Consider the following 13111-nt stretch of genomic DNA (forward strand, 5'->3'; position numbering starts at 1 on the left):
CTTTTAGCCACTTCTCTTCACCACCAAACCTATGAGAGCCATCTCACTCTCTGAGACTGCCTTTACCCCAGTAATAGTGCCTTTTCTGTGATTCAGTACAGTTTCTAAGCTCTTGTGTTTAAAATATCCAAAAGGCAGTCCTTTGATCCACTAAGTTTCAGACTTTTCTCTTAGTATTTCCTTATTCAGAGTACGACCTCTCCCTCTGGAAAGAAGACCGTAGATTACTTTATATGATGTTTACCATTAATATTTGTTTCATCATCATTAAGACCATACTGCACTTTTCATTCTTTCTGCTGCCTTGGATTCTTTGCTTAGATGTCTTTGGAACACTCTGCTGACATCTGGTGTTTATTTTCCCACTAACAAGAAAATTGAAATTTGTAGTATCTGTTTCCAAGTTACATTGTAGGCATAGGTGATGGGTGATTTTGTTTTCTTTCCTTATTGGTGATTTTCTGGAAGCTATGTGGAAGGAATTGTATTTAGAAGAATGTAATTGTTGACAGCCTTTTACTATTAAAATAATCAATGTTATCAACCAACATTTCGGACTGTTTTAGGTGTTTGAATTTCCTTTTCTTTATAATAAGTGGGATTTCTTTATAATACTAGGGATGAATGTTAAGAATAGAGGAAAAGAATTGCCACCACTTTTCAGATAAATATTCATTCTCACTACTCACTTGACCCTTACTAGACCTTTACTAGACCCTGACTAGACCCTTACTTCATCCCACAAGACTATTTGAAAGCCTTCTTTGAAAATAATCAAGGAATAGACCTTGTGGGATGTTTCGAAAGAACAGCATGTATATTGTCTATGGTGAAACAGATCACCAGCCCAGGTGGGATGCATGAGACAAGTGCTCGGGCCTGGTGCATTGGGAAGACCCAGAGGAATCGGGTGGAGAGGGAGGTGGAAGAGGGGATCGGGATGGGGAATACGTGTAACTCTATGGCTGATTCATATCAATGTATGACAAAACCCACTGAAATGTTGTGAAGTAATTAGCCTCCAACTAATAAAGAAAAAAAAAAAATAATCAAGGAATAGAAGAGGCCAAATTATGAAACTAAAATTTTTATCAGTTATAGTGTCCTGCTTTACAAACATTTTTATTCAGAGCATCCCAACAAGAGCCAAAAATACCCCATTTCTAAATACTATACAGTTAACCAAATATGTTAGATACAGGAAACCCTACTGTGAGTTAATGAGTGTCTTTGTTAACCTAGAGGAGGCTTCACTGAAGCTGTATTTCATGTTACCCTTTTTTTGATGCCCTAGTTCTTACACTTGGGAAGTATACTCTACACCATCATAAAATTTTATGTTCATGAACACTAGGCCTTTCTTTTGAATAGTGAAGGGAAGGACTATTTGAAAGGAAAAATTAAGGGGCCTCCTTGATGGGTCCAGTAGCTAAGATACATTGGTATCTTAAATAAAATCAGAATTATCTTATTAGTGAAAAAAGAGAGAAAGTCTTTTATATAGGTATTGTGTAGGTAGGTAATCTCTGCATCTTCTGACCAATGCCAAGTATTGGTAGGCCTGAGTTAGGTTACCTATGGATCTGCTGTATTATTCCTCATAGTTCTCTATATGCTTTAAAATAGCTCATAATAAGTTTTAAAAATAATAAATGAATTAATTAATGAATGATAGTTCTATGTCTAGAGTCTTTGGACATAAGCAGATAGAGGTGAAGTGAGACTAAGTTCATTCTCAGATTTTATTTCCTAGATGAAATGATCCAGAGTCTTTAGCGTCACTTCAGGTTCTCCCCAGTCATGCAAACAAAGAATCAGCCAAAGGTAATATGGGCATGGTGTGATTTGGCATCTCTCCCAATCACCCTACTCGTGTATGTGAGATTTCTCTGACCTGGGTGTTCACTTCATGTCTGTCCTTTTGTTTACTGTTTGTCTCTTACACTGTCTTAGCTGTGACTGTGTGCATACTTCCATGTGGGCTTATAAGTGTGCATGTGTGCATGGGGTTTCCCTTATGGCACAGATGGTGGAGAATCTGCCTGCAATGCAGGAGACCTAGCTTTGGTCCCTGTGTCAGGAAGATCCCTTGGAGAAAGAAACAGCAACCCAATTCAGTATTCTTGCCTGGAGAATCCCATGGACAGAGGAGCCTGGCAGGCTACAGTCCACGGGGTTGCAAAGAGTTGGACATGACTGAACAACTATGCACATATGTTTATACATGTGGTTTGTGTTTGTTCATGGACCCAAGAATGATTTTTTTCTAACTTAAATTATGCATTCATTTTATCCTGGTTTGATCAGTTTTGAGTTTTACTTAAACTTTTGGGAGATCTTGTTGTCTCACCAAAAAACCACAGGACTAAAATCTTGATGACTTGAGTTATAGTCCTACCTCTGCCCTTACTGACTGTATAAACTTGGCCAGTTTACCCTCCCAGTATAATTGTTAAGAGATCAGAAGGTTGGAAGGGATGAATTAAAAGAGTCCTGTGAATGCTGATTCTAAACCTCACCATATGGCATTTCTGAAATGGAAATGACAGCTGTGATAGTGTCCTGAGGTGAGAGGAATAATCTCCAACCCCTTCGTCCTCTCCACCTCCTTTACTACCCCATCTTTTTCTCCTGACTCCGTTTTCATTGATCCCCTTTTCTCCTTGCCCCATGCCCCTGTCTTCTACCTGATTTTCTTCATCCAGTGTATTTCTAACAGAAGAAGAAACTCCTGTGATTGGCCAAGTGAATCACAGGATTCGGCTCATCACTGGACTGTCAAATGAAACAGCCGAGTTTCTCCAGGTATGAGGTATCTGAGTCAGCCTGAGTGTGGAATCTGTGTCCTGTCCTGTCCCCCTTTCTAATCAGACACTTGAGCCATAGTTACCTCTGCCCTAAAGCTTTCCATTCTCCAGCCTGAGGACATGGGTCTTGAAATGTTGTGAGCCCCACGTCTATGCCCTTTCCCACAGAAACTTACCCAGCCTGATTGTTGGTTGTTTTTTTATCTGGGCACAAATGGTGGAGGGTTTAAGAGCATGGACCTCAGGAATCAAAAAGCCTTGGTAAGAATTCAAGCTTTGTGACTTTCTGTCTGTGTCACCTTAGGTAAATTCCGTATTTTGTCTGATCCTTAGTTTCCTGGTCCAGATGCAGGTGCTAGGTAAACTGCTTTTCAGTCTTCATATAGGAGCAGTCTTGGGAATTCAGTTTTTGAGCTGTCCTGGAGGTTTCCCACCTAGCTAACCATGTTTTTTTTTTTCTTTTTTCTTTCTTTCTTTTTTTTAACTGCCAGGTTGCTGATTATGGCATTGGAGGATACTATGAACCTCATGTGGATTATTTTTGGTAAGAGCAAAACATCGTTCCTTTGGACTGTGTTTCAAGTGGCAGGAAAAGGTAGCAACTCACATGGAAGGTTTGGCCTCTACCTCAGGGTCCTCTAAATTCTCAAGGATAAATCTTTGGGGACTGTCTTAAAATTAGACTCAGAGGAGAAAACAGATTTTATTGTCTTCTAGTGTGGTCCTGCCTCCACTACACACCTGGACTTGAGATGAATTCTTGGGGTAGAAAGTGATGGAAAGAGAACTACAGAGTCTTTTCCTCCCACCTGTGTCCCCTCTCTTGTGCTAGAAGGTTCCTCAGTATCTTCAGGCAGACCTCATTCCTCTGTTGATAGGAGGAGCACTTGAGTCTATTGCTCTGAGTTCCAGTACTTCAGCCTCGCATAAGCCCCTAGTGTGGCTGAACCAGACACTGAGAGAAGATTGGTATTTGTGCTCTGGGAACAACAAGCTTAAGCAGCAAACAAAACACCAAATGTTTCTTCAGCACTTTTGATATCCTGGTTACTCTCCTAGGATCTAGGGATAGGAAGGCAAAAAAAAAAAAATTCCCATTTTCAAACAGAGGCATGTTTTTTTGTGAGTCATACGTGTGAATAGTTACTTTCTAAGTTACTGAGTAAGTGCTATAAAGAAGGTATGTGCAGTGTCCTGAGGCCCAGTGAACAGGCATGCAGCCTAAATGTTCAGAAAAGACTTCCTGGGAGAGCTTAGGTATAAGCTAAGATTGTTCCTTTAAAACTGTCCCTTCATAAGAAGGTGTCCCTAGAATCAAAGCCCTTTCTCACTGCTGCCAGAATATAGTCTGAAAGTAGCTGTCTCTACAGTCAAGATTGATCCACTGGTTACAGGAATCTGTGAAACCATATTCTTGATGTTGTGGGAAGAGCTTTTACTGAGGAAATGATATAGATCTTGAAAGCAAAATCTAATCTGTTCCTATAGATGAATAAGACTTCTTTGTGATTCCACTCTGAAATGTTCCTGACTTATCCAGCTCTAGGATCAAATGTTTTCTAGAGTGGCATGCCTTCCTTCTTAGTCATCTTTTCTGACCCACTTCCTTTGTTGAGTTTTCTGTCTCCACCATGCAAAAGTAAGTGGATTGGTAGTTTGTTCTTTGAATGTAACACTTAGTTCCTATATCTGCTCTTTCTGCCTGGATTCCAGTCTCACCTGCCTATATGTTCATATCCATCCTTGAGGAGCAGGGTAACCTCCATTTGGCTATGATGAGTTTCTCATTCTCATAATGGTTGGGAAAGCAACTATTGTTTGTGCTTCTTAACTAGTTAAGCTTAAGACCTGTATATTCACTTGTACATAACTTTCACAGGACTTTGACAGTAACCCTTTGGGGTTTATTGTGACGGAGAATCGTGTGGCCACATTCACGAACTATGTAAGTATGGTCAGTACGGACTTGCCCCCTAGACACACTAAGCATGAGCTGGACGCATCACCACTGAACAAAACATTGAGAACTTCGATCCAGGAATTTGTATTTTTTTAAACACTGTAGTAGATTCTAAGGACCAACCTGGTAAGGGAACCACTGTCACTTAGTGATTAAAAGTAGAAGGGGAAAGAGGGAGAGGGAAGAGTTGCAGAATCCCCTGGGGCAGTCATTCGGTTACTCCTTAACATTGTCAGTCTCTTCATTGAGGGGTGAAGATCCAGAACCATTTGTTTTGACAGTCAGGTGTGATTTCCTCCTCCTGATGAGGGCTCATTTTTTCACCTTCTTTAAGTAATTGTTTAATTTTTTAAGCTAATTTAAAAATAAGCAGTGAGGGAAAAAAAACCCCCTCAGGATTCCTAGAGGCATATAACAGACATCTCTCTACTATCTTTCCTTCTCTACCCAAATATGTCAAATAATACTCTGGTATTATCACACTGCTTTTAAAATTTCCAAAAATTTTTCCCAAGTTATAGCAGATTTAGATCTCACTTTTGTGAGGGACATCCCAGAGACTTTTGCTCATCACTGATGACTACTAAAGGAAATCTACCCTGAATATTCATCGAAAGGACTGATGCTAAAGCTGAAGCTCCGATACTTTAGCCACCTGATGTGAAGAACCAAGTCATTGGAAAAGACTCTGATTCTGGGAAAGACTGAGGGCAAGAGGAGAGAAGGGTGGTAGAGAAGGGGAAGTTAGATAGCATCACTGACTCAATGGACATGAATATGAGCAAACTCTGGGAGACAGGGAAGGAGAGGGGAACCTGGTGTGCTGCAGTCCACAGGGTTGCCATGAATCGGACATGTCTTAGCGACTGAACAACAAAAACAATGACTGCTTCAAAGGGGAACGGTTTCTCTCTCATTCTTATTCATCCCTTTTGGAAGGAAATGATTGTCAATATTGAAATTTTGTCATACCCAATTTGAAGTTGGTACAATATGAAGATCCTTCCTGTTCTTTTAATCATCATTATTAATAAGAAAAAAAGCTTAATTTGGACAAAGAATGTTCTTTCAGGAATTTTTTGAATATGACTTGTTTTATTTGTTTCAATGAGTGATTATAACTTAGAAAACGGATATGGGTGGTCTACTTTAGTCCCAGCAGGCAGTAGTCACAATGTGTAAATTTCCTGTTTTCGCCAAGATAAAATAAGAAAATCATTAATTACAAAATTAGTATAAGGCATTTTAGGCCTAATACTCTAGGTACAGATTATTTGGAACAGTTACCCCACATCTTTTCTCCAGCATGAACATTGGAGCAATGCTTTTATGGTATGTTAAGAAACACTGGTCAAGGATTTAGAAGAGAAGGTGGAAAAGAAATGTAGTTTGAGTTCTCTTGTGAATTAACTATACTCTTAGCTCTCCCAATCTTTGCTACTGCCACAGATATTTGGGAGTTATTCTGTTTGCTTCTCTCATAGTTAAATAGACAAGAGATGGCAGGTATGGTATTTAAAGTTGATACTAATTATAGTTCCTGGAGAAGAAAATGGCAACCCACTCCAGTATTCTTGCCTGGAGAATTCCATGGACAGAGGAACCTGGTGGGCTACAGTCCATGGGGTCACGAAGAGTCGGCCATGACTGAGCGCATCAGCACTAATTATAGTTCACTTTCTTTGCCTTATGTATACGCTGCTTACCACATTCTTGTAACAGTTGCAGTATTTATTATTTACTTTTATATAGATGATTCAGTGGAAAGGGCAGGGCCTTTAGTACCCCCAAAACAAAGTTCTGATGCTGAAGCTGCTAGAAACTAGCTGCGTATATTTGGCAAGTTGTTGCCTTTAGGTTTTTTGTCCCCATTGATTTATTGGTCAGTTAAAGGTATTGAAATAACCTGTCCTAATTTCTAATCCAGTTTTGTTAGTCTCTGCAACAGTCCATTAGAAAATATTTATTGGCAAAAAAGAAAGAAAATATGTATTAGCACCTGCGGGCTCCCCCGGTGGCTCAGCGGTAAAGAATCTGCCTGCAATGCAGGAGCCACAGGAGATGTGGGTTCGATCTCTGGGTCAGGAAGATCCCCTGGAGGAGGGCATGGCAACCCACTTCAGTATTCTTGCCTGGAGAATCCTATGGACAGAGGAGTCTGTTGGGCTCATGGTCCATAGGGTCACAAAGAGTCGGAAACGACTGAAGCGACTTAGCACACACACATTGGCACCTACAGTGTACTAGGCATTGATTATTATCAGGTGCTGAGAATGTTGCAGTGAATAGAATCACCAAAGTGTCCATGCTTGTGAAGATTAAATTCAAGTGGTGTAATTTAACAATAAATAAGAAAAATGTAAAACCTATTAATAAGATGAATGCACATTTTAGAAGTCTTATAAAGGAATTAATTTTAGTGGTATTAAGAAAAATAATCTATGTTGGAAGATTTTGTTAATTAGGGAAAATCTTTTTTAAGGAAATTACATTGGGGTAATAATGAGCCAGCTGTGTGAGTGATCTGAAAGATGAGTGTAACAAGTGCAAAGGCTCTGAGACAGAGAAAAACTTAGCACAAAGAAATATTTTGAAGGTAGCTCTTTCAATTTCAGCCAACATTTCCTGACATTTTCAGACAATCCTGATCTCCCAGCCCTTAGATATGGCAGTTGTTCAGTTTTTCAGAGACTTACATAGTAACAAAGCATTGGGAGCATGCTCATTTGGACCTTGAGTCATTGTCATGTTGCTGCACAGGAAATATGAAGGTACTCTTCACTCCTGTGTCAGGCTTGTACCTCTGCTGTAATGGGTGGCACACCAGTTAATCTGATCCAAACCCTCATCCTGAGATGTCTGAGCCTTGTTTACCATTATGTTTTGAGGGCGTGAATGATACACTTGTCCCTTTACTATTAAAATTTGACAAGTCCAAGAAACCCTCCAGTGGATCACCTGAGCACCATGTTTTTACTTATTTCCATTATGTAACAGCAACACTTATCTTCTTAAAAAAAAAAAAGTTTTGGCTACACCACACCCCATGTGGACTCTTAGTGCCCCAACCAGGGATAGAATCCATACCCCCCTGAAGAAGTGCAGAGTGTTAACCACTGGGCTGCCAGGGAAGTCCCAGCACTATTTCCTCTTGATGATCAGGGTCAATGACCCTGTCAGAAAAGTGACTCCTTTCATTTCTTCCTGGTCTCTTGGCATGAAGTGCTTGAAGGGACAGTGCCGTAGCCATAGCTTAAATTTCAGTAGGATTCTCTGTATCCCCTGGTAGAACCTTTCTCTTCTGGTAATCGGGTCCTGTAGAGTAGTGCTGTCCAATAGCACTTCTGCAGTAATGGAAATGTATAGTGTTTGTGCTATTTATTATGGTAGCCACTTTTTCATGTGGCTGTTGAGCACTTGAAATATGACTAGTACAACTAAGGAACTTAATTTTTAATTTAATTACATTTTAAAATTCGAACAGATATATATGGCTAATTGCTACCTTATTTGGTAGTGGTAGCTCTAGATCAATAGAGCCTAAAAACTGTAGAGACAGGAAACAGAAATTCTCCAGGTGAATCACTCTGAGTGGCATGAAGTGGACTCATTCCAATTTTCATTCCAGGGTTCCCAAACCCACGTATTCTGCATATTATAGTTATTGATTTGGGGGTATAGAATGTATCCTGAAAGATGACCTTGTCTTTGCAGAATATAATTAGAATGTTCAAGCTAACACCTTACTGGCATCTTTAAGAGATCCCTACTGTGTCAGGCTACCATTTTTTGGGTGGTAGACTGTGATAGGACCAGTTGGCCATTTGATCATAACTATTAAAGATTGTGAAAATTCAGGATCCTACCACATTTGTGAAGTCTTTAAATATCCAGTAGTTGGTCCAGAGCAGCATATCCCATAATCTGCCTCTACCTGTTCACAGCTAAAACAGAAAGTTGGCCAATTTTAAGTGGGTGCTATAGCAGGAAAGTTAGAAATGGAGTATTTGTGGTAGAAATTGAGTGTTTAAACTTGAAATATGAAGTGATTATGCAACAAAGCTGCCCATTGGGTTCTTGTCTGTCATATCTACCATGTCATAAGATGGGGCAGGCCCAGCAACAGGAACTTTATGGTAGACTTTTCCATTCATGTGAATAAGGGAGTTGGGATTTTTATAGGAATTGTACTGAACCAGTAGATTATCTGGGTAGTATTACCATGTTAGCAGTATAGTCTTCCAGTCGTGAATGAGTTATCTCAAAATGTGGGTGCAAACTTAAAATATATTGCTATTAGAAATGGTGCTGAAATGCAGTGTTTTGGAAATCACCCAAATGATCACATCTGTGAGTGCTTCACATTGTGTGAAAAGAGATGTGATGCATGGTAAAAATAAACACAGACCTGTGCCAATTTTACATGTGACAGGCCTCATCCCCACCCCCCACCAACAACCTTAGAATCCAGACCCAGTAATTAGATCCTGCTGGAATATGTTGACGCGGTCCTGTAGCTTCTTCAGTATACAGTGTGTTTTTCCCTTATTAGGCCTGCTACTTCTTTAGTTAGGCTATGCTGTGACTTGATTTCAGTTGTTGGTGTAGTGACCAGAAGGAGAGATGAAGGTAGGTCCTGAGGGAAATGCACCTGGTTTTACACGGCTCTGCCATGTTTGTAAATGGGGTAGATCTGTCCTCTTAAAAATTTTCATTGAGATGTAATTTATGTACCATAAATTTCACCCTTTTAAGTATATAATTCAATGATTTTTAGTGTATTGCACAACATGGTGATGCAACAATCATTAATATAATTCCAGGATGTTTCCATCACCCCCAAAACAAGCCCTGTGTCCTTTTAACAGTAATTCACATTCTCCCCTTCTTTTTCCCTTCTCAGTCCCTGGCAAGCATTAATCTAGTTTCTGCCTATGTGGATTTATTTATTCTGAACATTTCATACAAACAAAATCATGTAACATGCAGGCTTTTGTGTCTGTTTTCTTTCACTTAGAGTTTTCAAGGTTCATCCATGTTGTAGCATGTATTTCAATATTTTTTTTAGAGCTAAATAATATGCCATTGTATGAATATGCCACATTTTGTTTATCCGTCAGTTGATGAGCATTTGAATTGTTTCCACTTTTTGACTATTGTGAATTATGCTACTAAGAAGATTTATGTACAAATTTTTGTGTGAACAGATATTTTAAATTCTCTTGGTTATCCTTGAAGTAGAATTACTGGGTTATATGGTAACTCTGTGTTTAACTTTTATAGGAACTGTTACACTGCTTCCTACAGTGACAGCACCGTTTTACTTTCCCACCATCAGTGTATGACCGTTACCATTTCTTCACAACCCTGTCAACGCTTATTATATTTTCTGCTTTTTATTATTTATAGCCATCCTATGGTGAGTGATATATCTTCTTTTGGCTTATATTTGCATTTGCATAATGCCTAATGATGTTGATCATCTTTTAATGTTTTTCTTGGCCCGTTCTTTATCTTCATTGGAGATAATATTTAAATCCATTGTCCATTTTAAAATTAGGTTGTCTTTTTATTGAGTTTCATGTATTCTTTTTTATATCCAGGATACTAGGACTTTATCAGATATATAACTTGAAAATATTTCTCCCATTCTGTGACTTTCCTTGATGGTGTCCTTTGATGCACAAAAGTTTTTAAATTTAACGATGTCCAGTTAATCTGTCCTTTTCCTTTTGGTTACTTATACTTTATATGTCACACCTAAGAAACCATTGCTTGATCCAAGGCCACAAAAATTATACCTGTATTTTCTCATAAGAGTTTTATAATTTTAGCTGTTGTATTTAAGTTTGATACATTTTGAGTCAACTTTTTTTTTGGCTGCGCCATGCAGCTTGTGGGATCTCAATTCCCCTACCAGGGCTTGAACCTAGGCCACAGCAATGAAAGCCTGGAATCTTAACCACTGGGCAACTTTCTGAGTTAATTTTTGCATGTGGTGTGAGCTATGGATCCAACTTCATTCTCATGCACTTAGATATCCATTTGTCCCAGCACCATTTGTTGAAAAGATTGTTCTTTCCTTACTGTAAGTTTTGAAATCAGTGAATGTGTACTTCAAGTTTATTTTTCCTTTCCAAGATTTTTGGCTATTCTGGGTCCCTTGCATTTCCACAGGAACTTTAGGATAGGTTTTTTTCATTTCTATGAACAAGGGAGTTGGAATTTTGATAGGGATTTCACTGAGCCTATAAATTGTTGGCATAGTACTGCCATTTAGCAATATAGTCTTCCAGTTCAAGAACATGGGGGTGTTTTTCTATTTATTTAGGCCTTTTTTACTTTCCCGCAGTAGTGCTTTGTAGTTATCAGTATGCAAGTCTTCCACGTCTTTTTTCATGTGTGTGGCTTCTAGTTCAGATTTTTTAAAATTGTAGTATACTTGATTTATAGTGTTTTACACTATATATTATTTTTCATGTACACCAAAGTAATCCAGTTATTTATATATGTAGTATATTTTTTCAAACTTTCCCATTATAGATTATTGCAAGATATTTATACATAGTTGTGTGTATCTGTTAATACCAAACTCATAATTGATTCCTGCCTGCACTGATTTACCTTCTGATAGCCATAAGTTTACCCTCTGATAACTATATGTTTTTTTTTTTCCTACATCTTTAGGGGAACCTTAATTTGTATACTATACCCCTGTATCTTTTAGTCACCTGAGATATTGCACCACCAGTGTGTTCTTTTCCACTAATATCCTATCCCAGTTTGCCGTTACTGAAGGTTTGAACAAATATACAACTACACCATTCCAGGGACTATTTTTTTTTTTTTTTCCAGTGGGTTTTGTCATACATTGATATGAATCAGCCATGGATTTACATGTATTCCCAATCCCGATCCCCCCTCCCACCTCCCTCTCCACCCGATTCCTCTGGGTCTTCCCAGTGCACCAGGCCGGAGCACTTGTCTCATGCATCCCACCTGGGCTGGTGATCTGTTTCACCATAGATAGTATACATGCTGTTCTTTTGAAATATCCCACCCTCACATTCTCCCACAAAGTTCAAAAGTCTGTTCTGTATTTCTGTGTCTCTTTTTCTGTTCTGCATATAGGGTTATCGTTATCACCTTTCTAAATTCCATATACATGTGTCAGTATGCTGTAATGTTCTTTATCTTTCTGGCTTACTTCACTCTGTATAAGGGGCTCCAGCTTCATCCATCTCATTAGGACTGGTTCAAATGAATTCTTTTTAATGGCTGAGTAATATTCCATGGTGTATATGTACCACAGCTTCCTTATCCATTCATCTGCTGATGGGCATCTAGGTTGCTTCCATGTCCTGGCTATTATAAACAGTGCTGCGATGAACATTGGGGTGCACTTGTCTCTTTCAGATCTGGTTTCCTCAGTGTGTATGCCCAGAAGTGGGATTGCTGGGTCATATGGCAGTTCTATTTCCAGTTTTTTAAGAAATCTCCACACTGTTTTCCATAGCAGCTGTACTAGTTTGCATTCCCACCAACAGTGTAAGAGGGTTCCCTTTTCTCCACACCCTCTCCAGCATTTATTGCTTGTAGACTTTTGGATAGCAGCCATCCTGACTGGCGTGTAATGGTACCTCATTGTGGTTTTGATTTGCATTTCTCTAATAATGAGTGATGTTGAGCATCTTTTCATGTGTTTGTTAGCCATCTGTATGTCTTCTTTGGAGAAATGTCTGTTTAGTTCTTTGGCCCATTTTTTGATTGGGTCATTTATTTTTCTGGAATTGAGCTGCAGGAGTTGCTTGTATATTTTTGAGATTAATCCTTTGTCTGTTTCTTCATTTGCTATTATTTTCTCCCAATCTGAGAGGGACTATTAATATTACATCTTCCACCACTGATAGGGTCCTCATTGCTAGCCACCAAGTAGGTAACTGACTGCAAAAATCTTATCTTAGAATCTGTGTATTAGAACCACTCACTTTACTAACAGGTTTTAGGTCAATTCTAAATACAGACTCTGAACTGGAGATTTGCATTCAAGACATTGGGGGAAACAGGGTTGGGCAGTGCAGTAAGGTGAACTATGATTCAGTTGCAAAACAGACCTAAGTCAACCCTCTGAGAAGGTCTGGAACTGGGAAGACCCTTATCATTGCCCTAAATTGAGGCAAGATGCCTAGACCTTCCTACTCTGGCATCAGCCCAACACTGAAAAAGACTGTCCCTAGGGAGGTTGTAACATAGGTGAGGCAGTTCTTTTCAGATGAGGGCAGTATCTAGAGAGGGACATAGCTGTGAGTCATCAGCAAGCAACACTCCTGACAGCTTCAGAAAT

At 39.1% G+C, this 13111-nt stretch overlaps 1 long non-coding RNA gene across 1 annotated transcript; it reads left to right on the forward strand.

The window, feature by feature from the left end:
* Positions 1–1798: 1798 nt before the first annotated feature.
* LOC133062175 (uncharacterized) lies at positions 1799–10142 on the forward strand. The gene is made up of 5 exons (XR_009694116.1): positions 1799–1824; positions 2706–2805; positions 3299–3351; positions 4687–4752; positions 10051–10142. It is a non-coding gene; the product is annotated as an uncharacterized LOC133062175 (long non-coding RNA).
* Positions 10143–13111: the final 2969 nt, after the last annotated feature.

The sequence above is a fragment of the Dama dama genome, chromosome 9 (assembly GCF_033118175.1).
Source record: "Dama dama isolate Ldn47 chromosome 9, ASM3311817v1, whole genome shotgun sequence".
NCBI classification, from domain to species: Eukaryota; Metazoa; Chordata; class Mammalia; order Artiodactyla; family Cervidae; genus Dama; species Dama dama.